The 27,882-nt window shown below is 42.0% G+C and overlaps 1 long non-coding RNA gene across 1 annotated transcript; it reads right to left on the minus strand.

The window, feature by feature from the left end:
• Nucleotides 1-546: 546 nt before the first annotated feature.
• LOC107209726 lies at nt 547-21,459 on the minus strand. The gene is made up of 3 exons (XR_001523669.2): nt 21,348-21,459; nt 15,831-15,926; nt 547-2,325 (listed from the first exon to the last, which is right to left on the minus strand). It is a non-coding gene; the product is annotated as an uncharacterized LOC107209726 (long non-coding RNA).
• Between the last annotated feature and the right edge of the window lie 6,423 nt (nt 21,460-27,882).

Genomic DNA, 27,882 nt, shown 5'->3' on the forward strand with positions numbered 1-27,882 from the left:
ATCTCTGTTATTTAAGGCTTTCAGAAAACCACTAACCTTCACTCCTACACTCAAACAAGCACACACTAGCACACAGAGTTAAGCCAACTTCTTAACTCCCAGTCATTAAGGATGTCAAAACATTCTGATATATGATGTAAACTTATTATGACTGGATTTTGTTTTTATTAATGTAAGGGCTAGGTTGTGAAGAACAGAAGATTTTTTAAGCCTCTTATTCCGTAGAGACAATGTGATTTGGTGGTTTAACATTGTAACATTTTTAAAGGGCTTGTTAAGCCCTAATCGGAGCACATTAAGCACTAGCATTTTTAAAGTGCATAATAAGACCTAAACATTTTAATAGCATATAAACCTGTAACATAAACCCAAAACAGTCACAGTGTTGTCTTTTTCCTTGTGTTTTTCCTATAACAAGTTCTAACGAGAAACTGATACTTTTAACAATTATTAGAAAGTTGAGGGTTCCTTGGTGTTCTTCCTGTTGAAAAAAGGAAAAAAAAACCTGAAAAATTTTTATATAAGAGAAATTTATTTGGAGTGAAATTTTAAAATTAATGCAAGGAAAAATTTGCTGTGAGAATTGCCATAGCTAAATGTTAACAAATAAAGTATACTGCTAGAGAAATGGTTTGGTTTCAGTAGAACAATGGTTTGTGCTGGGAAAATGTTTTTGCTTGAGAAGTTTTACTCAGATCTGATAATTTTGGAGTTTTTTTGTCACCATGGACTGTGGAATGGGCTCTTGCCAGTGGAAAAAGTTCACAAAAGATCTGTGGGGGGATTTTTTTATTTAGTTAGTTTTCAGTATAACCTTCTGCATGGGATTCCAGAAAAGAGGTAGGAGTTCATTAATACCGGGACCCAGCAATTTCCTTTAAGAATTTTTTCTTTTTAAGAAGGAAAATACAGTGTAGCCTGTGAGTGTCTCTTCTTAATTGGTTTGGAACCTCTTGATGAGTGATAGCAGGCTTACCTTCCCTCCAGGGAGCTGAGCACACACTTCTGCGCTTCCCAACCCCTCCCAGGTTGGGGTACAGCATTCTGAGGCACCTTTTGGACATTCTGGTGTGGTGTTTGAGGGGAACCTGTGGCTCAGACACTCCACTTGGGTTTGTTTGCAGCTGCTCCTGCTTTCCTACAGTGGCTGTGACCCTTCACCCTCCCCAGGGGTGGCAGGAAGAGTGTTTTTGGGAAAGGGTTTCTAAAATGGCTTTGGGGCCAGCTGGGTGAAGCTGACTCAGAGCTGTCCATGAGAGCTTGACTGAGAGAGAGCTGCAGCTTCCCTCGCTGTGGACAGCCACAATAACGTGGAAACACACTTGGAGATTTCATCCACGAGCTCTTGTATCCCTGCAATTGCCTCAGCACTGCAAACCTGTCACCATGAGAGGCTAAGGCACCTCAGTGTTGTGGCCTGAAGACAGCACCTGGTGGAAGTTGAGCACTGCTGTGCTGTTGCTTCACAAGGTGTTGGTCACTGAGCAGGCCGTGCTCATCAGCCCCAGAGCCACAGCAGCTCTGTCTGGAGAGCTGGCATATGTTTGTTCTTCACAGAAAATGCTTCCTCTCTGACAGGGCAGCTTTGGAGTACATTTTTTTGATGTGAGGAGGGCTGCCAAGGGGACCTTCGAAGCAAGAACAACGCCCCATGGTATGTGCATGGCAGGGCCTTGACTTCCACATGGATTTGTCTCCAGCAGCTGGGGATGGAAAAGCTGTGTGATTCAAGAGCAGCAAGGGGCTTGTCTGAAAGAGCCACGTTCAGCTTGAATTAATTGTGAGAAGAAACCAAGGGAGCATTGTGGATTTTGCCTTGTGTCTGGGCACTGTTACTCTGTAATCTGATTTTTTGTTTGTTTGCTTGTCTGTTTATTTATCTCATGCAGTAGTTGGAAGTAGTTAAAATAAAACATAAAAGCCCATGCTTATTTTGGAATAAGAGTGATTACAGGGAGGAAGAAGTAATTCTAATATAACTACAGAGTTTTAACTACAGCAATTGTACCTTGGAGCTAGGAGAGCATTTCTGTGGAGACAAGCTCCAGTCACAGAAACACAATCTTAAAGCAGTGTTGACCCCATCCATAGAAATAACTCTGTGTAGTCTCAGGCCAATGATTTTTTACTTTTAGTAAAGAACTTGAGTCATTGAAAGGACAAGGTTTCATATTTGCATGAATGTGTCATCAGCATGACTGATGTCCTGAAAAACGTGGGAGCTCTGAGGTGGATGAAGCAGGGCTGAGGATGAGTTGCTGTACTGATGCTGTTGTATCCATGATTTGGGGAATGATGCACAGGATGTTCTTCAGGTCTTTATATCTATGACAAGGAGAAGAATAGAGGGAAAAAACAGCATAAAACCTTGCCCAGAGAGTTACACCTGAGCTATGTCTAGGAAGGTCAAGCTCTCCATTCTGTTTCTCCCAAAGCATTTCATCAAACCTGTCAGTTTTATCTGTATTTAAAAAATAAACCAAAACAGAAACAAGCAAGCAAACAACCCCCCCACAGATCTTAGACTTACTTTACCTACGGCTTCCTTGTAAGATTCTAATATTACAGTTTAGAATAATCTGGCTGGAATCTACCAGCTTAAAGTTCCCTCACAAGGAAGGTGCAAGGTAGGTCTTTGGTTTCAGAGATTAATCTGTGTATCTGCTCTGCTGCCCACGCTGTCCTGCCAGGGAAGCAGGAAGATGAGCTGCTGTGTCATAAGAAGCTCTCTTCCCCACTGAGTCTGGTTTGGCAGAGGGTGCCTACGTTGGTGGCAACTCAAGAAAATGCCAGACAGGCAACTCCACTCAACAAGGATAGCACTGACTGATGGCTAAAGGGAACTGAGGAGGGAGAGGCAGGGTGACTTCCAAAGTGCTGCTTCTAAAATGTGAAAAAGTCTGCACTGCAGATTCCCTCTCTGTCCCTCTAATTTGCTGGCTTTTGCTTTGAAGTAGTGTCAGTGTGCAGCAGTGGATATTCACGTCTCTGGAAAGGAACTGTGTCATTCCAGAATCACAGAATTGTTGCAGAAGGAAGGGAGCTGTGAAGGGCATCTTGTACAAACACTCTGCTCAAGCAGGGTCATCTAGAACAGCTTTCCCAGGTGTATGTCCAGACATCTTTTGAATATCTCCAAGGATGGAGATTCCACAACCTCACTGGGCAGCCTGTTACATTTTATGAAGAATATCTGAGCCTACCCTGTCTTCTGACAGCGACTTAGTACACACTTTTTTTCCACACCAACAGCCACAGTTCATCTAATTTCTGTGACCTGGTGGCCAGAATGATGGCATTCTTCATGCTGGCACTAACCAATGATAGCATTACTAGCAGTTTTCCTCATGTGAGCACGCTGTTTAAAGCACATGTGTTTTTCCCAATTTCCTTCCAATTTTTAGGGAAAATTTCTGACCTGTCCTTGGATGGCATTTCTAGACTCATTCTGGAGGTCATCAAATACTTGTAGACCATATTTGTCTGTGGTAGGTCTGCTTTGGTGACTTACTCTGCAGCCAAAAGCTCAAAGGATGAAGTGTACAGATTCTAGATTCTCTGGCATTACCATTTCATGTGTTAGACATGTGAACACCAAGCAATTTACCTTACTTCATTGTTCCTGAAAAATTGAATTTTTGGTGTAGAAGAAGACTTGGGATTGTCTATGCAAAGACAATAATCTATAGAGTATGTGAAGTGTGTTTATTTTAAAGGTGGGAGATGGGGTTGCCTGACACAGACAGAATCAGTTGTGAAAAAGTATTTGGGAGGTTCAGGGAAAAAGCTAAAAATGGTAGAATATGAAAGATTAAGAGAACCTGTTGAGAATCCCAGCTACTTTTTATTTGGTGTGGGCTTCACTGAGATCATAAAATTTCTGAGCTGCTAAGTTGAATGGAGTACCTGGATCTCTTTCAAAGTTCATAAAACCCATGTAAGAAAATGCTGCAAGTGAACTCTGCAGTGGCTGTGAAATACACGTGGTTGTGTGTTACCTGGATTAACTGTACTCTTGAAGACAAGCCAATCTCACCTTCTCACAGCCCTTCTTATTTCAATAGGAGTATTTGAGGATGCTGAATGTTCTGTCTGTTTTGACAGGTATTGCTTCTATCTCATTGCATAGTTGCCTGCAGGTTACAGGTGCTGTTTTTATAGAATGCAATGGATATGTCTAGCAGAGGGAAAAAAGCTCACATGGTTCTCTGCTTGTGCACTGAACTGTCTGGATGTGAGTAAACAAACACAGCATTGCAGTGCTAAGCCCACATTTACACACCTGCCTCCTTAGCAAGATTTAGCATCTCAGATTTATGGTGAAGTGCCTTCTGAAATTCAGGTAATGTCTGTCTAGCAAGGACAACCAGCAGAAAATTCTCATGCATGTTGGTCTATAAAGAAATCTCCTGTGGATACAACACATGAGGAGATCGGAGTAGTGTTACAGAGATGATATCTGGAGGTTTTTTGTTTAAATGTAATTATTTTATTTAAAATAGGAGGATGTGTTTTAGGGTGTTTAATCAACTTGACTGCAAGAATTGATGAAAAGGGAAGACATAATTAGAGAAGTTTTGCCAAATGTTTGTGAATTCTGAAAAAATTTGAAAGTACATGTGTAATTGCCTGACAGAAACATCCTCAGGAACCCGGTAGTTTTACTTAGCTTGGCACAGCCTTGAGACCTTGCAGAGGTGGAAATAAAATTGAGATACGTTTGCTTTTTAACAACATGTATATTTGCAAATTATTAGTACAAATAAAAAACACCCTTGGGTAGTTCTTAAATTTGGCAAATGAATCAAACTTTTACAGGCATCATTTACAGAGAGGAAAGCACGTGGTCCAGGATGAAAAGCAAGGAGAGTGTGGCATGATATTAAATACTAAAAGTTACACACTGACTTAGAAGCATATTTCACTGGGTTAAAGGGGAGGTTTGAGTCTATTTCTGTAGGCTAAAATGTATCAAGCCCTTCAAAAGAAAAAGTTGATGGGTAGAAATGGAAGCTCCTAATTTATTTCAGCACATATTTTATAAAGTATAAAAAGTTTAGGTGAAGCATGCTCCTTTTCAGAACAGAAATTGTAACCTTATAGAATTGTAACAGCTTTTAAATAGAGTGCAAGTTCTCTTTTTTTCTTGGAAAAAAAAAGCTGATGTGGAATTGAAAACTCTTTTCAGATGCCTGCTAGGCTGGCAGGGTGTCAAATTGTTTGGCTTGAGTGTCTCACTCCACATTGTTTACAGACAACATCCTCTGCTCCAACTGACTGTATTTAAACACCAGCTAATTATGGGCCAGAGGATTTGGAAAAGGGCACCAAGAGTCTCCATGACTTAGACAGGTCAGGAATATACCTTGCTGCAGGCAAATCACAAAGTGCTGTCCTGAGCAAAGGGTGTGAGATGAGAGAGAGAGAAAGGAGGTAGAAAGAAACCAAAAATGTTTTTGGACAATTGATTTCTGGCAGCTGGGATAGTGTGTGACTCCCAGCTTTGCCTCAGGTTGTATACACTGGTTTGAAAGATCTTCTAGATAGAGCATGTTTGCCAAATTCAGGGAGGAGGGGTACTTCCCACAAGGCACTTTCTAGTCAGAGTAATCAAAGCTGCACTGCCAACATGGATCTCAGTGGGGTTTGTAATTTTGGTGTCCCTCTAAGACTTGATTTAGGTATCAGAGTGGTTTAAACCAAATTTTGCTGAAGTGTGTGCCTGTGTTTGCCCAGATTTGCCTGTAATGTGCACTGGAACTTGTGTACCTTACAGTGAGACTAAATCATTCAGGGACATTAGTCCTGCAGTGCTTTTGCCAGGGTGACAGCTCCCTGCAGCTGGACCAGCTGTCTGGAAAGGAGCCCCAGAACCTCCCAGCCCAACATTCTGTAAGACAGGACACAGGTAACTGTGAAATCCAAAGTCCATCTGTATGGTTTGGGAGGGGAGGGGCCCCCATGGATGCTGAAGATGTGATGGAGGGTGGAAGCTCATGGGAGATCATTGGCCACTTACAGATTAAGAGTTACTGGGTCAAATTTGGGGGTTGGACAAGGTGATCTCCAGAGGTCCCTTCCAACCATGACCATTCTGGGATTCTGTAAAATTTGACAATGCAGCCACCACAGAGGAGGCTAACCCACGTGGAGGCTTTGTTTTGGTGTTAGCCAAAGAGTTCTTACATTGCTGAATTTTAAAAATATATAATGCTTTCTCTTATTCTCTTTGTTTTGGTTATATGCCCTTTCTTGTCAAATGTAGTTGAAATAAATAATGTGATAGAGAAGGTAAGTAACTGGAAGTTTGTCAGGCTTTTATCCTCTGTTATCTGTGTGATGTGGAGTTTTGCATATACAATGATGATTAGTGACCAAGTGACATGAATTTTCATGTTTTATCCAATAAATTCACTCAGCTTTGCACAGATTCATATGAGATTCTCCGATTTTTTTGGGAAAAAAGAAAGAACTCAACACATTAAATATTTATGTCCTGTAGTTCATCTGCTTAAAAAAAATTACATGGAGGGAAAATAGAAGAGTTGAATCCTGTTCTGACTAAGGGAATTTTCTTTGGGAGCCTTATCTGCCAACTGTGCTTATCTGTTCTCAGGAATTACAATGTGGTTAGTTTACAGTCTATTATGCAAAGTTGCATGCAATGTGTTAATGATATTGGTAATTTAGTAAGTATGTTCTGCACTAATTAGTAAAACTGAATATTGTATTGCTCATCCTGGATCACTTTCAATGCTGCTGCATATTTTTTCAGTGTTTTAGCTCTTCTCATTAAAACATGTGTGTACAAGCCAACATACCTTGTGAACTTTGGAAAGAAACTCAAAGCCCCCAGCATTTTATTGTGTCTATCATATTAAGCAAGAAAATAATCTGGTAGTATGATAAAGAGATTATTGTGTCAGGACACCTTCTGTTCTGGGGAATAGAACTGACTAGAATCCTTTTCCATCACCTGTGTTAAATGTAGGGTAAAGGACAATGCTCTGTATTGGGAATGCAGCTGAGAGAGGTTTTGGTACAGTGAATCTAACTGTACCCTCACATTTAAATATTTTGGTTAGAGGTAGGTAAAATTGAAGGTTGCACACTGTAAAATCCCTGTCATGTTTATTCCCAGTGTTACAATTTGCAACAATTTTTTTAAAAATTAAACACACTTGTCTTCAGTGAAGTAATTGAATAGGAAAGATTTAGTACTACAGTAAGAAAAACCAGCTATTTGGAAATGGTCTTACCTCAATATTAGATATACAAATGTGTGTCAAATATGGATTGGGCTGAGAGTTCTCTCAAGACTGTGAAATGCAGATGGACTAACACTTAAACATCTTTTGGGAAACGGATGGATGCTTCACTTAAACACCTAAGAAGAGACCTATTGCTTGTTCCCACAGCTTGAATATTAATCTAGACTCCCCAGACTTTTATATAAAGTACATAGGACAATCTAATGTAAGGATTGAACAGCCCTCTGGGAGGAACCCTAGAAGCTGAGAGAAGACTTGAGTGGATGTTTGAGATTAACAAACCCAACACAGAGACCTTGAAATACATGAAATATCTTCATGTGATACATTCTGCACTCCAGTACACAAGCAGAGCCTTTGTGACCTCAGTGTGTAGTGATATACACAGGAAACATCAGCTTCATTGGTTCTGAGCTAGTTACTAGCACTCAGGAAGAGATTTGGAGGTGATATTAACTAACTCACAATTAGTTAATAATGGTTTTGGCTTCAGAGTTCAGGAGCACTTAAAAAACTTTAATACTCAAATTTAACAGAGAGAAATACAGAAAAAAAACCAAATCTGTGGAAGAGCTAAGAGACCCATGAGGAAAATGATGAGCAGAGTAGGGCCACAGAGCAGTCTGTGTCACTGAGCCCTGTGTTCAGTGGGAACTTCACTGAGGATAGTTCCCAGTGAAATCTGTGGCAGCTTTTCAGACTTTTTCAGACAGTTTAGTAATTCCTCCCCCCACCTCCCAGTACTGGTACAACTTAGTCATGTTTCACACTTGATGAAGAGAAAAGCAAGCAGCTTTGTTGGAACTGATGCTGTTTTCACAGCAATATTCTCATTGAGCTTCCACGGTACAACAAAATAGGAGTGGGACCATACTCAGCAGGCTCAACCTCTGCCCTGAAAATAATAGGATTTAGCTGTTGCCTGGGGCATGAGGGTTCTGGGTTAACTCACCAGCTGAAATGCTTGGCATCCTCATCTGAAAAGCTCTCAGCCCACCCTCCAGTGCCCAGCTGGTTCTACCAGAGGGCTGGCCTGAAAGGATGAGACACAGTTTACCCTTTGTCCTGCTCTCAGCGACTCAGGGATGATCAAGGCAGCCTCCAGACATATCTTCTCGGTCCTACAGTGTCTTTTCCATGACAGGAACAGTGCTGAGAGGATCTAGATTCTGTTGGAGCCTTTGGCATCATCTCTTTGTCCTGCTGCACTGGCTGCTAAGTCCTGCAGAGCACTGTGAAATTTGCCGTGGGTATTTTTCCCTCTTTCACTTGACAAATACTTCTCCCCTAATACAGAATAGGCCTGTCTTGTATTTGCTAGTGGGGTTCTTCAGTGAGAGAATAAACCCAGATTCTGGCAGATTCTAAATATCTAGAAGTGACTTTTCCATGTGATGGTTGCTCCTGAATTTTGGGCATTTTTTTTTCCCTCGTCATACAAATATATCTGTTCCTGTAAAAGTGTCATCAGGTCCAGGGTGGGGTAAAGCAAGAGGAAGAGCTCCACCCAAGCTTAGTGATTAGGACACTCATCTGAGATGTGGGAGATCCAGATTCAAAGCAGTGTTTTCCTGGTTCAAAGCAGGGACTTGAACCTGCTGACTATTGAGTTGAGGATTCAGGGCTTGGTCTCCCAGCATATTTGAGAGGTTTTAGTTTTATTTTGTATTGTGTTGGGGACAAATTTCAAGCACTGGAATTATTTTGCCTGAACTGGAATATCTCTTTTCAGGCCAGCCCCAATTCCCTACGTGGCAAACTCAGAGGAGAAGACTTTGCCATGGCTTTGGACATGAACATTTGGAGGCAGAGACACCACTGAGTGTCCTTTGGGCTCTGTGGATGGGTGTGCAGCAGTTGCCTGTGTGTCTGCTGCATGTGGGCATCAACCAAATGCCAAACCTTCATGGACCAGAGCTTGCCACCAGAGCATTCCACGTGTGGATAAATATAGAAAGAACCAGGGCAGATTTTCTATTAATAATCTTAAGATATCATTTCTTGTGTCTTCCTGCTTGTCATCTTTCACTGCACTGGTTTCATTCATAGGCATTTAGAATATCTGCAGCATGTTGGGACACACTTAAAGGGCCATTTAAGTAGCTTTGCTTGAAGCTTTCAGTCCAGCCAACAAATAAAGGAGGGAGCTGACTGAGAGGTTAGCTAGGAAGGAAAGCAAAATTGAGCTCATTGAACAAATACTACCACTTCTGTGAAAATCTGATTGTTTAATGTCTGACAATATGGTTTATTCTCTAAAAAAAAACAATTGTGGTTCATTCTGATGTTTTGGTATATTCAGCTGAATACCTATCATCACTTCAGACAACTTTGTCACAACAAGACTTTTTCTCAATGAAGGAAAATTCTACTTTGCCTTTACTGAAAAACAAACTTGCATGAGTGTGTAATTATGCCTATTATTTTCTAAGGAAAAACTATCTGGTCTGGAACTAAGTTAGATTTTGTTGAACTAACACTCCACAGTTTAATGCATGTATTTTTGTTGCTTGGCTAGTATTTAGCAAGACAAACTGTTTTGGTTTCTGGAAAACTATAAGGGATTCCAGGTAAAGAGAAATTATAATGTGATGAGAGACATTGAGAAAGAACATATAACTTTATGTTTATAAAGCTGAACTATAGAAGCAGAGTGACTACTTACGTAATAGATCAGACTCAGCTGGGGAATTGTAATTTATCTTGAAGATCTATCACTTTTAATGAAGGATAATAACACTCACAACAGCCACATACATGCCTGGAAAAAGCCCATGTGGGTAGGTGCAAAAATTTGCCTTGCCTCGGGCACATGCACTTGAAAAATTGAGTGCTGTGGTTATAGGTTGGTTTTGGCAGAATCATGAAGAAAAAAACCCACACCACACAATACTGGTATCTTGTCAATTGTAATGCTGTATCTCTTTAACCCTTTGATTTGTTGTTTCCTAAACTTTTATTGCGCACACCACGGTAATTTTGGAGTTACATGTTGGAATTACCGCAAATTTGAGCAACTAAAACCATCTCCTGCTACGAGTTTGGTTTTATGCTGCTAAAATTGAGACTGTGCTTGTGCATCTTTTATCTGTTGATCATTTCTGCTATGGGAGGTGTCACCTGAAGCCACCTGAAGAGGGACAGCCAGCCAGCAGCAGCCAGCCTGAGGGGTTTGTGGTGGGACACCTCGTGCTGAGGTTCCACACCTCCTCCTCAGCACTGTGGGGATCACTGCACCCCTGAGCACATGGGGTTCTGCTCAGCCCCTCCATCAGAAGCAGAGTGCACCTTCCTGATGAGATGCTGGGATATTAATAAAGAGACAAGACTTATGGTGAGCATGAGGTTGTGACTTTCTTGCAGATGTCCAGCAGATTGATTGCTGAAACCTACCCCAGCGAGGTTTTACAGCTAGGTGATTTTCTGATCACACCTTCTTGTGGAAAGGAGGCAGGGAGAGCTGACTGCTCTGTACATTTAAACTCTCTAAGCCTCTCTTGCAAAGAGACTGTTCCTCTCACTGGCTTCAGTGGCAGCCAAGTCATTGCAGATCTCCTTGTAGGACTGGGGTTCTCATTGATCCTGATGAGCAGCTACCCAAAATAACTGTTATTACTGACGGTGGCTTTTTAGCAAGGTGGTGCTCTAGCACAGCATCACTAGGAATCACACTCTTAGTTGCTGCCAGTTTTGCTGCTGATTTTAACAGAAATACCTCCTCTCATCTCAGTTTTCCACATTGACTATCTGTTCCTGATTAATTCTTAACTCAGACCAGAGAGGTGTGGTGAACACAGTGCTGTGGGTGTCCATCCTGCAGCAGACCTGTGTCACCCACTGCAGTGACCTAGATCCAGCAGCCCATGTGGCTCTGCAGATCTGTGACTTGCTGCTCCTCACCTCCAAGGTGACAGCAAGGAGCATGGCCACTGCACTGTGCAGACCCTTGTAAGGTCCTGCCTCTCCCTACTTCAGTCCCCAGTGTCACATCACAGACCCCACAAGCCCTGCTGCTGTGGGCCAAAAGGTGTTTATGTGCTTCAGGTTTGTTTGCCTCGTATGTGTCAGCTGTCTTTCACAGAAATTCCCTCTGGCTGTAGCTACACTGACTCACTAATATCCAGAAAAACCTTTTCTTCTTTCACAAAAGCTTTCTCTTTTTTCACAGCTATCTTCTATACCCATCTGAAGAGCAAGTGGTTTTTGTGCCCCAAACCCCGAAGACTTCTAAAACACCAGACCGAGTGTTTTAGCAGCAGGAATTGAGGAAGAGGCTGCTGTGACCACATCTGTGGCAAGAGGACACCAATGTCCCCAGCTGGGTATTTCACATCAGACACCCTGCAGGGAGGGTTTCCCATGACCAAACTTGCATCATGCAGAGGGGAGAAACACAGGTACTTGGTGGGAGATGGAGCCCACCCAGGACATTTGTCTACATCCCAGACACGTTTAAGCAGTTTCCAGATTTCCAGATTAACTTTCTTATCTTCACTTGAACATACCTTGCCCTTCAGCCTCTTTGATTTTGACACAGTTACTATACTTTTCTTTGAAAGACCAAATAGGGAGATCATACTTGTTCTTGATACACCCTTTTCAGGACAAAAACCCCAGTATTTTATGAGGATTACTTCTTATTGCTTCCATTAGAGACATCTCTAAAAACATCTCTATTTTTCCATTTAGTAATTTAGTTAGTTCATCTGATAATCAGTCCAGAATATTGCCTCTGACAGTAAGAGGTAAAGGATTGCTGTATTCTTTCTTTTATATATATATGTATATTTTTAAATCTCTGTTTAGGACAGCTAATAATTTTTGAAGAGCAATGTGTGAAGAAAACACATTTGTTAGTATGTGGTTTTAGAGGGAAAAATTTCTTTTGTGCATGCTGCTTCCACAGGCCACAGAAGTAGAAAGCTTTTCTACTCAAGAGCCTCTCAAAATACCTTGTATTTAAGGTGTTTGTTTTGTAAAATGGCTAATTATTTTTACTTAAAAATGCATAAATGGTTTAGCTGAGTTATTTAAAATCCATTTAGTTTTATTATAGCAGATATTTAGCTGCTTGCTATTTACAGTGTATTTCTCAAAATAGTTTTCTCCTTTCTGTCACTGCTAGCTGCTCTTGATTCTGTCAAAATATGAAACATTTTTAAATTGCATTAAAAGGGTTTAAAATTAGACTGTATGAGTATAATTTGGAAAATATGTTAGATTTACTCAGTTTAATGAGTCAGGCCTACTTTTTAGATACATTTGATATATTTTAATATTTTATTGGAGTGTTAATAACTCAATGAAGTAAATAAAAGGAGAACAAAACAAACAAAAAATGCTCTAGTAAAGTAGGATAAATAAGAACAGTGTAAGTATAGGAACAATTAGGAGCCAATTTTACATTATTTTTTTCCTAAATTCCCTTTAATTTTGCAAAGCTTTTTCTGGATGAAGCTTTACCTAGGTAAATTCCCCTTTCAAGTTAAAGAAACATAAATTAATTCAATGAGGCTTCAAGTTGGAGTGGAGATTTCCATTCCTTTACCCCCACCAAGGAGCTCTGCTCACGCATTCAGCACTGTTTACAAAAATGGACTAATAAGAGAAAATAGCTTTATCATTGTGGTTTTCCTTGTGGTCAGCATCAGCACAGGAGAAGGAAGGGTATGGAGGAAGGGTAGTCACATTTCAACAAAAAGACAGCAGAGCAAATCTTGCTGGTAGGTGGGTGCAAGGCCATAGCTAACTGCCAGCCTCAAAGCAGTGGATCCACAATCACCCTGCTGCACCCAGAAAAGAGTATCTGGTGCCACATCTATAGAATTATTCCAGGGAAGTAGGGAAAAAGCCCAGTGTACTGTTTCTGCTTGCATGTTTAATTTGCTCTTGCAAGGTCTATCTTGCAAGAGATAATCTTGGGGGTAAATTTTCCCAAGTGAGTCTCTTTAAGCACACTGAAGTAAGATTTACACCCTCTACCTGATCCAAGGTTTGTGTTCCAACTGAGCAACTGAGGTTTGCCCTGAGCAACCTCCTCATAAATCCACCATGGATTTATGCACCAGTTTGCCATTGCTTGAGCTAAGTCCCAGCTGCATGTTCCTCTGGTAACCTAAATCACAATCTGTGTATGGATAGCAATGACCTAGAATTATACAGCTGTTTCTCTGGTCCCCCCTCACAGAGTCCATGGGTAAAAATTGAGGAATGAAATAAAAGTGTTGTGTACAAGACAATTCTGTGGCCCTTGACATGAGAACTGTACAGGGTCTCACCTATTCCTAGTGAAGGGCACCACAGAAACTCTGTCTGAAACACACTCCAGGTGAGCTGGAGCCACCCCTGGAAGCCAGGAAGTCTGGTGGTTCCAGTGATGCTTGCATGGCAGGTGCTGGGGGGAGCTGAGCCCTTTGCAGGCTCCTGTTTGGATGAGTTTGTGCATGAGTGATGGGCTTGTACCATCAGCACAGGAGTATTGATACATATGAAATGTCTGCCATTGCAAAACATTAAATTACATTATACTAGGTCTTTTGGATGAATAATTTGAAATATTCTTTTACCCAAAGGGCCCTGTCTTGAGGTCTTTTACCTAGCTTAGATTCCCAGTGTCGCTGAAACAACAGTTGAGGCAACTGTGTTTGGAAACTTTACAAAGAAAACATATGTATCCACTTTGCTCAACATGGGTGTCTGAAGAAATGTGAATAGGTGTCCAAGATGCAAATGTTTGTTTATGAAACACTGGAGAGAGTTTCACAATGGCACATAAGAGCAACCTAATTTTCCATTTGAACCCTTGCACATCAGATATGTGCTGTGTGGAGATCCACTCAGCGCCTGTGCCGTCATCCCCGCTGGCAGCTCATGTCTCATGAGGTGAGCGTGACAGCAGAGTTTCCTAGCCTGCAGCATCACCCTGCTAATCCAGGTGTGTGTTCCTCCTGAGAAAGGTGTCTAACCAGCTCTGCTGCCCCAGTGCTGATGGAGAGCACAGGGTAGCTGCTGTATTGGGGTGATTTTTATGGGGATGGGCTCCCAGCTCTAGCTCCTTGTGCGGTCACACAGGGATTGGGGTTTGCACAGGGTAAGAGATTACATGATGATCAGACCTACTCCCTGCAGCAGCAACACTCATTTAGTGCACCTTGAAGCTCCATGATGTTGGTTTGGGTTTTTTCACTGAGTCACAGAACTTTCTGAGTCGAACTGGACCTGCAAGGATCACTGAGTCCAACTCCTAAGCGAATGAACCATAGAGGGATCAAACCCACAAACCCTGGCATTATTAACACCATGCCCTAATGAACTGATCTAGGGTCAGTGCTGGCTCAGTGTTAGTGCAGGTAACCCTTCAGTACAATGTGTGAAACTAGATCCTTCCCCATAGTGCATGCAGGCTTCCCAAGGTACCAGGAGGTGGATTTCACACTGATGATAAGATCTTCACCAGCGTGGCTTACTACAAAGTGTCAAAGATGGATTTCTCACTCCACCCTCTTTCCTCTGCTGCTGAAGCCCAGGATAATAACCAAAGGCTGGGAAGCAGCTGTCTGCAAACTTAATATAAATTCTCCTAATTCTTTGGCATGTTGTAGGAGAACTTCTTCTTAGTTTCTGTCAGTTATTTTTTAGAATGTGAATCACATTGCAAAACTATGATACAGCACTTCAGCATGTATTGCAGAATTTCCGGGATCATGTGTAGCTGCAAACTTTCACTTCATGCCAATGTACTGCGCCCTAATGGATGAACTTTCTAAACTCAGTGTTCTGAAAGCATGGAAGTATTTTGAAATAAACCCTAAGTGGATAAAAATAATCATCTAGTATTTTACTCCCAGTTAACCTTTTGATGAGAGAAAGTATAGAGTCTGGCAGTATAACTCAAAGTCCAGTTGGTCTCAGTGCTACTATTCATGGAATAGCTCCTCTTCTGTGTTAATGAATCAGAATCTGCAGCTGATTAAATCTCTAAATTCAACATCAATGAACAGGGAATATGCAGAAAGGAGCCATAATTACCACACAGCCATAGGTCAGGGTAAGTGGACACTTTTTAGAAGTGCACTTCATAATTATTGAACCTTAGCTAAAGTCCTAAAGTTGTGGATGCAGCTGAAACAGGAGTTGATGTATTCTGAAGGTCACCTCACCTTTTTTTAGCATTTTTAGCTCCAGTCTGAGAAAGTCTCTTTCCCTCTGCTGTCCCCTCTTTCTGGCTCAGCCACTCTTTCATGATTCAATGCAAAGTTGAACAGTGGCTCCCAAAAAAGCTGAGAAAGCCCTTCCTCCAGCATCAGTGGGGTTGTAGGTAAGTCCCTCAATTACAGAAGGGAATGAGACTTGTTTCCCTTCCACACTGTCCTTCTGGGTGAATTTTTACCTCTGAGCTGTTATTGGAAGGGGGACTGAAGCCAATGGACTTATGAGAAGATGACCAAGCTCTGTGAGGAAACTTCTCTGCAGCAAGCACTGAGGTTCCTTATTTTCTTGAATAGTTTGAGGAAGATGAAGGCAGCTCCTACGAGTCTGCTGCATGGATCCAGGGCTTACCTGTGCCCAGAGCAGGCACCCCAGCATGGGGAATCCAGACCAAAAGCAGCTGGGACTTTGATGATTAGGGACTTCTTTGTCTCCAGGCAGTGAAATCTGTCAAACATGTTGTTAGAGTAAGTTTTGTTGGATCAAACAGAGAATTTCTTGATTGTATTAAAATTAAAACAATAAAAACATTGAATTCAGTCCTGATGTGACTCCTAATCACATAGATTCACCAGCAACTTACTGTATATCTCACATAGAGGCAAACACTCTGTGGACATCTGAGAAATTGGTACAAACAGTGAAATTTGAGTTTTAGATCTCATGGTAGGCAGAAGGCCAAGCTCTCTTCTTTTTGACTTGATTGATGTTTGCTAATGACTGTTTAGACTCTTGGTGGTGTTTCAGTATCATTTGAAAATTCATTTGTATTTTAAAAACTCTTATACAAGATGTCAAAGATTCTCTTCTCAGGACATTGTGCTGTGTTTCTGACTTGAGCAGGAGTTTAAACATGAATACACTTCTGAAGGAGCAGATCCTGAACTGGCATGTTAAGTGCAGGTAGATGCTGGATCCTGGTGTTCCATTAAGCTTATCAATGCTTATCTTAGGTGACATCCAGTAAACCAGAAACTGGGGTGGGAACACCCTAAGAATGGGTTTTCTTGGGGGCAGTTTTGTTCTTTTGGGTTCTGGTATAGCCTGAAAATGTTTGAAGTTGAGCTAGTCCTCTTGTTCTGGGACAGCTCAAGGGTTTGGGTTTTTTTGATAAAATGGTAGTAGGAGGTGAAGATGAAAAAAGAATTACAAGGAACACGGTGAGAAATCAGTTTTGTAAAGGTGGCTGAGTCCCATTTTTCTCCATCAGTTTGCTGCCCTTGCTATTTGTATAATTCATTGCAAAATCTTTCTGACAAGTCTTTTGTTTGGTGGGGAGGATGGAATTATGAAAGTGTTCTGTTGAGCTCCTAATTCCCCGAGCTGTCCTGGTGTTGACACCTAATGTACCAGAGCAGCACGACAGTTCAGATCAGCATTCATCAGCAGATAATATCAGTAAAGATTCTATGTCCTATGCTAATCAAATGTGGTATCACTGATATCTGATGACAATTCCTGTCTTTTTAATGATTTTCCCTCTGTGGAAAGCCTGGAATACTCAGCTATAGCTGCATCCCTGGAATCATTTCTTCTCTGCACAGAGATGCAATAAGATGTTTGCTCAAGTTAAGCAAAGACTGAATTGTACCTCAAGGACTCAGCCAGCCAGCTGCTGAATCTTTATCAAACTGACACAGACAACCATCATATCCCTGATGGGGGATTGGATTCCCCTCACAGGAACAGGATCTTCTTTCAGCCTTTTGAGCATCACAGTGTAGCTGGAGCACACATTGACTTGGTGGCTGGGCACAGAGGGAGAGATGCCTGCAGCCCATTACCTCTGCCCTCACCAGCTGTGGCAGAGAGACCATGCTGCAGGTTCCAGGGAGTGTGGGGATGGATTTGGACAGCTGCAGAACATGCACATGGAGAAGAAATAGGGCAAACATGTACTGATTTATAATAGAATTATATTTATGTCAGTCTTAACCACATTATTCAATATAATTGGGGTCAAGAATTGAATGAGTTTAAAAGAATGCAAAAAATACTGTCAAAATTCCTATTATAAATAAAGACCTGGTTTAGACATTTTGTGAGAATTCCAGAAGCTGAAAGGGTAGTAAACCCCCAGTGTTTTCCAAAAGACAATGCCAGAAAAACCACATGAAAATTCCTCTCAGTGCAGACTGACTGCTTTAAATTTATTTTTTTATTTTTTGGTGCTTGACAGTCTCTCATGCTGCCCTTACTGTCAATTCATTTTCACTCTATTTTTGTGCAAGCTGACTGGTTCATCAGTGGTACATTCTAATGGCAGTCAGGATCAGGGACTCGCTGTTTGCAGCTGCCAGGAGGCAGTTCCCATCCCCTCAGCATGCACCAAGGTATCACCAGCTGTCAGTCAAACAAAGCCATGCCAGCTCCCTCCAGACTTATGTTCTGTTTGTTAGATTTCCAACTGGGAAATGTATGTATTTTCCCCCGGCAGCATTTTGGAAGGCTGGCCACTGGGCTGAGCCAGTTCTGCTCTCCTTTACATTTTTGTGCTACCCTAGAGCCCACATTTGTTTGAAGAACTCCTAGTATTTACCTGATTTTTTTTTCTTCTTTGCTTATGCTCTGCCTGGTAGGATGATACCAAGCCCACAGTGGAAGCTGTGCCTTAGCACACCTTTTAAAACACAAATTTTACCATGTTTAGATCTGTCCAAAGGCATGCTACTCCCATCAATGAGATTTCTCCTGACTATTGGTTCTCTTCATAGCTTTTGAGCAAGTGTGATGTTCCCCCCTTTCCCAAAGCTTTTCTTTCTACCAACTCCTGCCTTCTTCCATGATCCTCTGGAGAAACACTGACAAATAGCTCCCTGCAATCAACTTCTTATTGCTGTGTTGCCATAATTAAAGAAATTGTCATCATTTTGACAAAAAACCCCACCAGAATGTGACTTGTAAACTGTAGTAATGCAGACATTTTCTGTTACAGTTAACCTTTGCTCTTCAGTTAAAGCTGTTATCTCAGACCTAAGCCAAGGGTCATAGATAAAACCTCCCTGGTTTTTATCACCTCTTAAGCTGAGTTGCATCAGTGAACCATTAACTTAGTAGATTATTTACTGTTACCTTTATGAAAGAAATGCATACTGTATTTTTCTGCATTGCATGGGTTTGATTCATGCATGGCCCCGGTTCTACAGGTTCCTCACTGAGGCAGGGCCTTCATACCATAGAAAAGCAAACAGGCAGCCAAAATTTGCCTGAACAGTAGTCAAAACAGAGAAATTCACATACTTTTGTCCTCATATCTTTTCTATTTAACATGCACCACTAACAGTCCTGATTGACACTGGCCAAAAGCTCATTACAATGTTAGGCCAGGAGAGTGTCGGCCTCAAGTTGAACTGCAAAGGCTGGGATCTGAGCTCCTGGATCCTGCAGTCAGTTCATTAGAGCTCCCTGATCTGAGCACAGCTTCAGGCACTGATTAGAGCAATATTGGAGATTATCATGTCTTGGGGGCTGCTCTAGCCATGACCAGGCAGCAGTGGCCATTGTGGCCTGTCAAAACCCAAGCTCTGTGCCCTTGTTGTGGCCATTGTGGCCTGTCAAAACCCAGGCTCTGTGCCCTTGCTGTGGCCTTGCAGGGGGTGCAGGAGCTGCTTGCTCTGTGACAGGGTAAAATATCCAGGCAGAAAACCAGTGAGTTCTTCTGAGGGGACAGCCTATGGAAGTGGTCAGGCCCTGGCTGACCAAACCATCCTGCCATTGGGCAGCTCAGCAGGAAGAGATAACGCAGCAGGAGACATCTGCCAGCACTAACCAGCTTTTCTGCTCCTTCACTCGCAAATAGAGCCTTCCTGGCACTTCCTCCCAGTTTCACCAGCCTATCTTTGAGTGTCAGATTTTACAGCAATTTTTGGGGGGTGGACTTCCCTATTTCTTCTCCTGCACACTCCTCTTTGCTGTTGCCAAACATCACCTCCCCTCCCAACATGTTGGAGCTCCCCAAAGCAAAGGGAGTGGAGTGTGAGGAAACAAAGGGATTTGTCTGATTCAAATTTCATTTGGTCTTTCAATCAATTGAGAAATAAATGTGATGTCCCCCTCCACTCCCTATTGACTGGGCCTGTGCATGTAGGTCAGGCATCTGGAACTGGATTTTCCAATGGTTGGGAAAGAGCTTAATCCTTAAGAGGAGATTTGCAAGGAGGTGTGGAATAAAAGGGATAGGTTCCCAGAGCCTTACAGTGGGAGCCAGAGAGAGGTGATTCACTCAGCTCTGCCAGCTGCCTTTTCCAGATGCCCTTTAGAGGAGGCCAGAGCTCCTGGAGAAGGGTGGTACAAGCCAGCTATGGCTGCTTTTATGATGCTTACATCAACTTCAGCTCATTTTTAGACAAAGCAGGGCCTAGCACTGCTTTCTTTCTGTACTGTGGGGGAGGGATAATTTTAATTTCTTTTGACAAGCAGGTTTAGTTCTGCACAGCATTGCTGCTTTGTTAATGGGGATAGCTGGGTCTGACAGTGGTGTGAGAGGAGCACAGCAAGAGCTTGACCCACCTGCTCTGTAGCACATGGTTTGATGATGCTGCAGAGGCTCTGCATGCTCTGAGCACCTCCCAAAGGGCTTTGGACTGCTTTCAGAAGCAAATTCCCTGTGGCAGCAGACAAGACTGGGGAGAACACTGCTAGCTGCTAACTTGGTAAAGCCAGTGTGCCAAAAGTGGCTCAATTTCTGGGGCAAAGGGGAAAGAGAGGACAAACAGAACAAGTTGGGATCTCACTGCTTCCTCACACACACAGCTGCCTCAAACACACAGCTGCTGTGCATTGTGCAGCCCTGTTCAGCCAAGGTTATCCAGCTCTGTCAGGGAGAGACACTGAGCTCTCTCTAAGCACCAGATTAAACCACAGAGCCAGAGGCTGGTGGCAAACTAAATTTGGTTTGCTTTCCTTCCAACACCCAAGAGTACACCACCCTGCTGGATACAGGTCCAAGATTTCACATCTCTCAGTTGTGATGTCTTCTTGCCCTCTCGTCTGATGCTGCTCAGACCACTCAGCAGCTGAGTAATTCATGCCCTTATACCCTTCACTGAGGGCTCAGGACACACAGCACCCACCATACAGAGCCCATCTTCCCCATCCTGCACTTCCAGGACACAGGAAAGGAGGTAGGACCCCTCTTTCCATGTCCTGCAATTTGTGTCAGCATTTCCAGGTCTCCTGCCAGCAGCCCACATCACCCCCACATACTCTGCTCCTCTCCATCTGCTGCCTTTGGCACTGTCCAAATGCAGTGCAGCCCTCAATGCCCTTCCCAGACAGCTTAAGAAGGCTGAATGAAAGGTTATAATCTGAGGCTAATGCAGAGTATTGGGTAAATTTCCTTTCCCCACCTCATCCACAAGAGTATAATGTATCTGCACTTGGCTGTGTGGGACAAGATCTTGTGCTCCCAAATCAGAGACCCCCTTTGCCCACCCTGAGCTGTGCACAAAGATGTTCTGGTAGGTGAGTCAGAGGAAGCAGGCTGAGAAGGGAAACAAACCTCTTTGAGTGCATGAAACCTTCAAGTCAAACTCAAAAGTCCTGCTTGCATGGATCTAACACCCTTCTCCTCTCTCTTTCCCAGCCTAGATACCATTCACACAAAACAGCCCATACCAGTGAACCTGGATCTAGTTGGTTGCCACAGTAAATTATGTTGGGTGAATTTTAAGTCACTTTAAATACATTCACTGGATCAGCTTTGAACTCATTTTAATAAGACCAATGTGTCTTTGTGAGTGGTTGCTGCTTTTTCTTTCCAGCTCTAACGTGGTTCTGTGCCTCAGCCCTGACCTTGCTCTAGCCAAGCTCATTTGTCCCTTTTTAAAGACTCCTTAGATGCAGGGCTGTGTAGATTGTGTGGCTTACCATAAGGTTGTAGAGGAAACTGTTCAGTCCTGTCCTCAGTGTTCATGGTGCTGTTCACAATCAGTGTCAAGATAACAATCTGCTAGTGTTTTTCCAAAGGAATGAAGCTATAATTTCCCTCTGCATGACTTTAGCTCTGAAGAGGAGTTTGTTTTGCTCCTTATTACAATAGGCAATTTTAGAGTTGAGCAAGATAATGAAGAAGTTGAGGTTAAGTAAGGTCAGGAAGAGAAAGCCCATGTGGTCTTAAGTGTCCTTAACAGGTGGATTTTAAGTAAATTTTTCCTTCTCAGGAAGACACAAAGAATTCAATTCTGATTTTCCCACAGCTTGAAACATCTTTTACTCTTTTATATTTTCTTTTATTCTGTGCTTCAGTGCATGTGTTATTTTTTACTGCCTGTTGCTCTCTCCTATAAATGTAAAATGTCATGAAAAAACCCTTCAGCTGCAGGACAGGGCTGAGAGATGTGGTAAAAGTTACACCTCTGTTGGTAGCTCAGTTCTCTGGGGTGCATGTGTAAGAAATCCTGCTCAGGGGTATGTCTTGGAAAGAAGGCAAACTTATCTTTGGGCTATCCTTCCTCTGCAGGATTTGTGGCATGGCTTAGATTTTCTCCACAGAACTTTTCTTCCAGAATTTTACAGAGGGAAAACATTGTTTTTCAGGAAATTAGATCTTTCATGTTGACCCTTCCCTCCCATGGAGGCTTTGGCTGGTGATATTAATTGCTCAAATTCTGCAAGAAGGAAACTTTGGCTATGTGGAACAAAAAAGCAAACTCATGCTCTTTCAAAGTCCTCCTTGTATTCATTTGCATTCAAAAGAGTGAGAGCATAAATCTGTATTGAAAATGCAGGTACTAAAATTCTGGACACAGTATTTTTCTTCTCTGTGTTTAGATTCATGGTGTAGCAGTTCCAATGAAGTCAGTAGGTTTTACCTTACAGGAAAAAATGTGCAAAGGTTCAGGGTTTGCACAGAATTCAGTCCTCTGTAGTTTTTGCTTTAGGGACCACAGTGATGTCCTTGTCAAAGCTGGGAACAGTGCACATCACCCTTCAAATTCCTTCTGCCCTAAAACAAATGTTGTTCTACCTCTTGAAGGCAGGGGGTACCAGTGCCTTCCCCCTCCACTGCAGTTTCTGCAGGATTTCCTCTGTGAAAACCTTATCATTTCCAAATTCACTGTTACCCACTTGTCTGTCTTTAAAACCAGTTTCGTTTATGTATTCCTTAATCAGTGCTGTTCTTATGTTATTTTATTTTTGGATTTCGAATTTTAGACCTGTAAGTTGTGCCTGAGTGAGCCATTGCTAAGATTGCTGGGTCCTTGGAAGTGGAGAAAGACTGACTCCTCTTCTGTTTGCTCTCTCCTTGCAATGAGCAAGCCACTCAAGCCCAAAAATCAGGCTTAGGTCAGGTGTTAAAAGCTGAGCATCAACACTGGAGCCATTCTAAATCCCTGGAAAATGCTGGATTTTTCCCCATGTGGGTATATTTTGCTATTAGCCTTCATTCTAACAAGGCCAGGAAGTGGAAATATGGCAGAGAGAGTAATTAAATGTAAACAGGATGATGGGAAGCCTCAGACTGGCTGTGCACAGAGCACCCACTTGCCTGTGCCTGCTGGGGGAGGCTGTGCATGCAGGGTGAGGGTTTGGATGAACCCTTTTGAACATGTGTGTGATGCCTGGCTAGAGCACAGGATGGGCATGAATGAAGGGCATGCACTTGTGTGCACTTCTGCTGGTGCTCCCAGTGCCAGGGGTTGCGCCATTTAAATTTGAAAATGATGTTTTCTATTTTATTTTGGTATGAATAAGGAAGTGTAGTGCACAGCCATCTTTACAGTCAGCCATTTTCAGTTCTCCTTTTTTTCCTTCTCCTCCCATGGACACGAGAACTCCTGTGGGGGTGTGTGTAGCTCAGAGGCAATCCATGATCCCTTCAGAAATCATATGAGTCCTTTAGTTGACCAGATTCTACTGGAGGACCTTCTTCTGATTTCAGTAACAGAAGTATGCAAATAATGGAAATAATTAAAAGCAGGATCCACTTTTTCATATAACACTTTAAAGGAGCTCTTTGCAGTTTCTTAATTTTCACATTTTACTGCAAAATTGTTGCTATAGCTCTGACACTACATTTGAAATCAGCATCTTAGACATTGGTAGGATGACATCAATTACAGTAGGGAAAAATCACGACTCTGGATGCAGTGATGTAGGGCAGAGTAGGAAATTGTGCTGAAAGATAAGCTGGCACCACAGCTGGTGCAGCAAGAAAACTGCTCAATTATAGAATAGTTGGAAATAATGGTAAGGAAATATGTTTTCAGTGATTGAAGCTCCTCACCTGTGTGATTTTAGAACTAAAGTAATCAGTCCCTATATGTGGAATGCTTTACCACAGGACAGGCTGTGCCCTGTTTCAGTGAGATCCACATTACAGGTGCTTATCCTAAACTTCTGATATTGAAGAGCAACCTGCCTTTAGGGTACAGGTCCAAGGTCCCATGTGGGAGAAGAGGATAGGTGGTGATGAAAAATGACTGAGTTCCAGTGAACTCAGCTGAATTAACATAATGGGTCCTTTAGACATAACAACTTTGCAAGACTTTGGACTTCTCAGCATCATTCATTTGCACAAGATGAGCCTGCTCTCCTGCTTGCCTCCTCGTAGCATTTCTGTGTTGCTAACAGCATGGATCCTCTTTCATTTACTAGAGGACCAGATTTTTTAAGCTAAAAATTTGGGATTCAAACCATGTGAATACCCTTTAGCCTTTCTTGAGGAGACTGCAGGAATAATCAGTGATTTACTTCAGCAGTAGAAAGATTCTTTATTATCATGGTAAAGTGGTTTTACAATATCTCTATCAGCTCTCAGAATTTTATGAATCATTCTTCCTATGCACAGTGAGAGTACATTCCTACAGAGGCTGTCTCAGTATTGTGATTGTTGGACACATTGAAATTTTTCTTGTTAAAGTATGGGTGAGATAGTGTTGTGATGTCTGGTATTTCTGGGCTAACTTCACTAGAGTGAGCTAGATTGAGTCCTGGCCACTTTTCCTCTCTGTATGTGGCTGTAATAATCTCCTTTTCCCCCGTTTGCCATCTCTCCTGGCTGCCTGTGAGCACTGGGCTCAGCTCTGGAGCCCTTTGTGGCTGTTTTGCAGCTCACTGCCTGGCTGGGTGCAGCAGCAGACTGAGGAAACACAGCAAAACTGAGAGAAAAACCAGGCTTATCTGAGGAGTTTCTATCTTTAATGTAATTTAGATCAAATATTGTTAAGAGAACCCGAGCTATTGGCAGGAAAAAATCTTGGAGAAAATGGTTTTGTCACCAAAATAATTTGCCAGGTCCTGGTTGTTTTTGGTAACAAAACTGGACCTGCCAGCTTCTGACTAAACTGGCAATAATGAACAAACCAAGGCCTGAGCGTGGCTATATGTTGTGTTTCACAAGGATGGAAAGTACTGCTCTTCTTAAAAGTGTTTTATTTTTGTTTCCACATTTTACATGCATATTCTTCATCAATCCAGATTCAGAATTTTCTCTTAAGAGGTCTGAATGAATTCTGCACCAGAAAAAGGCACTTGTTAACTTTTACAGGCTCTTAAAAATATTCTCAAGGGAGTAGCCACTCTAAACAGGACCTGCACAAATAAGTTATAGAGCAGTGTTTAAGGCTGCTCTGATGGATTACATTGATTATGTAATCCATTCAAACCTACAGAAGATCTGTGTTCATTAGCAATTCCTGACTGAAGTCAAACAACCACAGCAGCCCAAATTTCAGATGCCAAAAGTCAAACCACAGTCAGATTTGCAAACAGTAAGTACAATACATAGAGAGGGATTTGGAAAAGTTGTTTTAGTCAACTTTTCATAGCAGTGAAAGTGATGTTACAGTTTAAGGAATTCGAGGTACAGTATCTCAGTTGCTGAAATGCTTAAAAATTAACCCCAGCACTCTCATTTTCACGGGCTGGGAAATCAAAGTGCAGAAAATTGAGATGGTTTGGCTGGGGAGGCACAGGAGCCTCTAGCAGGTCAGGCTGTATCCCAATTACACAAGGCCCAGTGTTGGTGTTAATCAGTAAGGCCTGCTGCTTTCTGTACAGCATTATTTCTTCTTTAATAATTGCAATTTGAATTTTTCTGTGTTTTCTCAGCTGGGAGGGCTCTAAGAGCTCTTTTTCTCACTAGGTGACAGTTTTCCTTACTCCTCACCAGCAGAGATGATTTACCAGAAGTGCCCTACAGAGAGAACAGTACTTGTTGCTGGGAAGTTACATGTTCAAATGTCCAAGCCCAAAACCACAATGTACTTTTTGCTTTAGGCAGTCATGAGATAACATGTTTTTTCTGTTTTAAAGCTGTTAAAAATAAAGCAAGGATGCAGAAAATAAATGCTAGAGCAGAAGGAGCGCCCTAACTTTCCACTTCATTAAAACAGCAGGGTGGCAGCCCTTGGAGCTGAGCAGATGTAGAATCCAGGGACTGATTTATCTTTGCCCAGATTTAAGGAAATCATGGCACAATTTCCCTACATTCCTAGAATTAATTTTTAAATCAGCCCTGTTCTGAGCACCGTGTTGGGTGCTAACAGTGACTAAGAAGCAGCAATATAAATACAAAACTGTCTCTGCTTGGTTCATGTCTCCTGTTCACCACCTAACTTTTGGTTGAAAGCTGATCTCACAGGAGGCCTCATATCCCTGGGCTTGATCTGCAAGTTCCTCAAGGCAGGGGGTGCTGAGTTCATTGCAGCGCAAGTAAAGTGGGGGAATCAGAGGCAGCTGATGGTGAGCCACATCTTCATCTCCCTTATGGCACTTTTTCTGTGCCAGCTGCCATCCTGGACAGTGATATGCTAAAAGAACTGATTTCTTCAGGTGAAATTTGGTGAGGAAGTAGCTGCTGAAAAAGACTTATGCCATCTGTGGGCTAGAGGGAGAGATTGGCATAAAAGATACATTTATCTCAGGACTAAAACTGCTCCTCTTTGGATATTGTAAATAAAACATGCCTAGTCTATCTCACTGGTTCCCAGTAAGAACATAATACAGTAAAAGGTTGTCTGTAATTTGAATTAGGAGTGATTGCCACTAATTAGCTCCTGATCTCAGCTTAAAACTTTTGTCCTCAGAACAAGATCTATGAGCTGTAGATACTGCTTGTTTTGCATGCTAGAAATACACTCCCAGAGGCAGGTTACCTTCTCCTTGCAGGGTTTATGTTATTTGAGTGAAAAAACATGCTCCATGGAAAGCAAAGAGGGTCCTTAAATGGTTTCATGCTGTTTGAGCAGATGGAAACCACCACAGCTACCACTGCTGCTCTGTGGGATGAGTGTTGATCTGTACAGGGACAGAAATTACCATCTCCTATCACCATAACTTCCACATGACCAGGAGGGCAGCAGGTGCAGAAGATTCCATGGTGTGTTATCTCTATCTATGAACTGTCCTGTTTCCAGGAACTCTCTTCTGATGGAGGTGATAAGAGCCTGACAGTAACTTCTCTTTATATAAAGGAGTTACTGATAGTGTCTGATCAAAATAGCTTTGTAACTGCATTAGTTTCCAAGAAGTACAAGAGGAAATACAGATACAGCTTCAAGTCATATCTTAGTCTTTTACATATTCTAGTTAGGTGGTTGCATCAATTGTATCATATTTGCTGCATAGAGGATAAATTTAATGTGCTATGAAAGGGTACTCAAATAAATCAGTCTTACAAATGGAAGTGAGCAAATCTGCTGAACCCAGTAAAACAGTAGCAGCTGTGAAGATGGTCAGCTTTTCTCAGGGCTGAAAGAATCATCTTCCAACATTTCAATTTCTGCATCTTTTGAATCTTTTTTTAGATGGATGAGTGAAGGTACCTTGCTGAATATAGCATGCATTAGGAGCTCCCCATAATCCAGTCCAAATCAGCACAAAGTTACAGAAATATCCATTTATGCTTTAAAATTTAAAGTTATTCTTTAAAATAATTAGAAATAAAGTTTTTCAAAATTTCTGTCTTGAATTTCAAACTCCTGTTTTGTTATTAACTCTTGACCTCTGACATATTTTAGGCTTGGGCTGAGCATTGGGGTTTAACAAGCAATCAGGTGTGGAAACTAAGGGATAAAGGCCTGATCCAAAGGCTGTTCTTTCCAGTTACCCTTGAGCATTGCATTAGGTGAAATTAATTAATTTAATTTTTAAATTAAAAACAGCCACTGTGCTGCCCTCATGTCCAGGCAGCTCTGAGATCTCACAGTGTGTAACTGTGCTGAGTTTCTCACAGCAGCAGCTCCTGTTCTATGTCATCCTCTGGAAAACACTTTCACTCCTTTTATCATTACCTATAGATTTCTTCTGGGAGCTTTTGGTGCAGACAGGTATAAATGGAGAAAGAAGAAGAAACATGATTTGTGAGTTGACATCCAAAAGTGAAGGGAAGGTCATTGTTTCTAGAGCACTCTCCTCCTGGCAGACTGTGTTTGGGGTTTCTGGGATCCTGTGGTGAAGA

The sequence above is a fragment of the Parus major genome, chromosome 11 (assembly GCF_001522545.3).
Source record: "Parus major isolate Abel chromosome 11, Parus_major1.1, whole genome shotgun sequence".
NCBI classification, from domain to species: Eukaryota; Metazoa; Chordata; class Aves; order Passeriformes; family Paridae; genus Parus; species Parus major.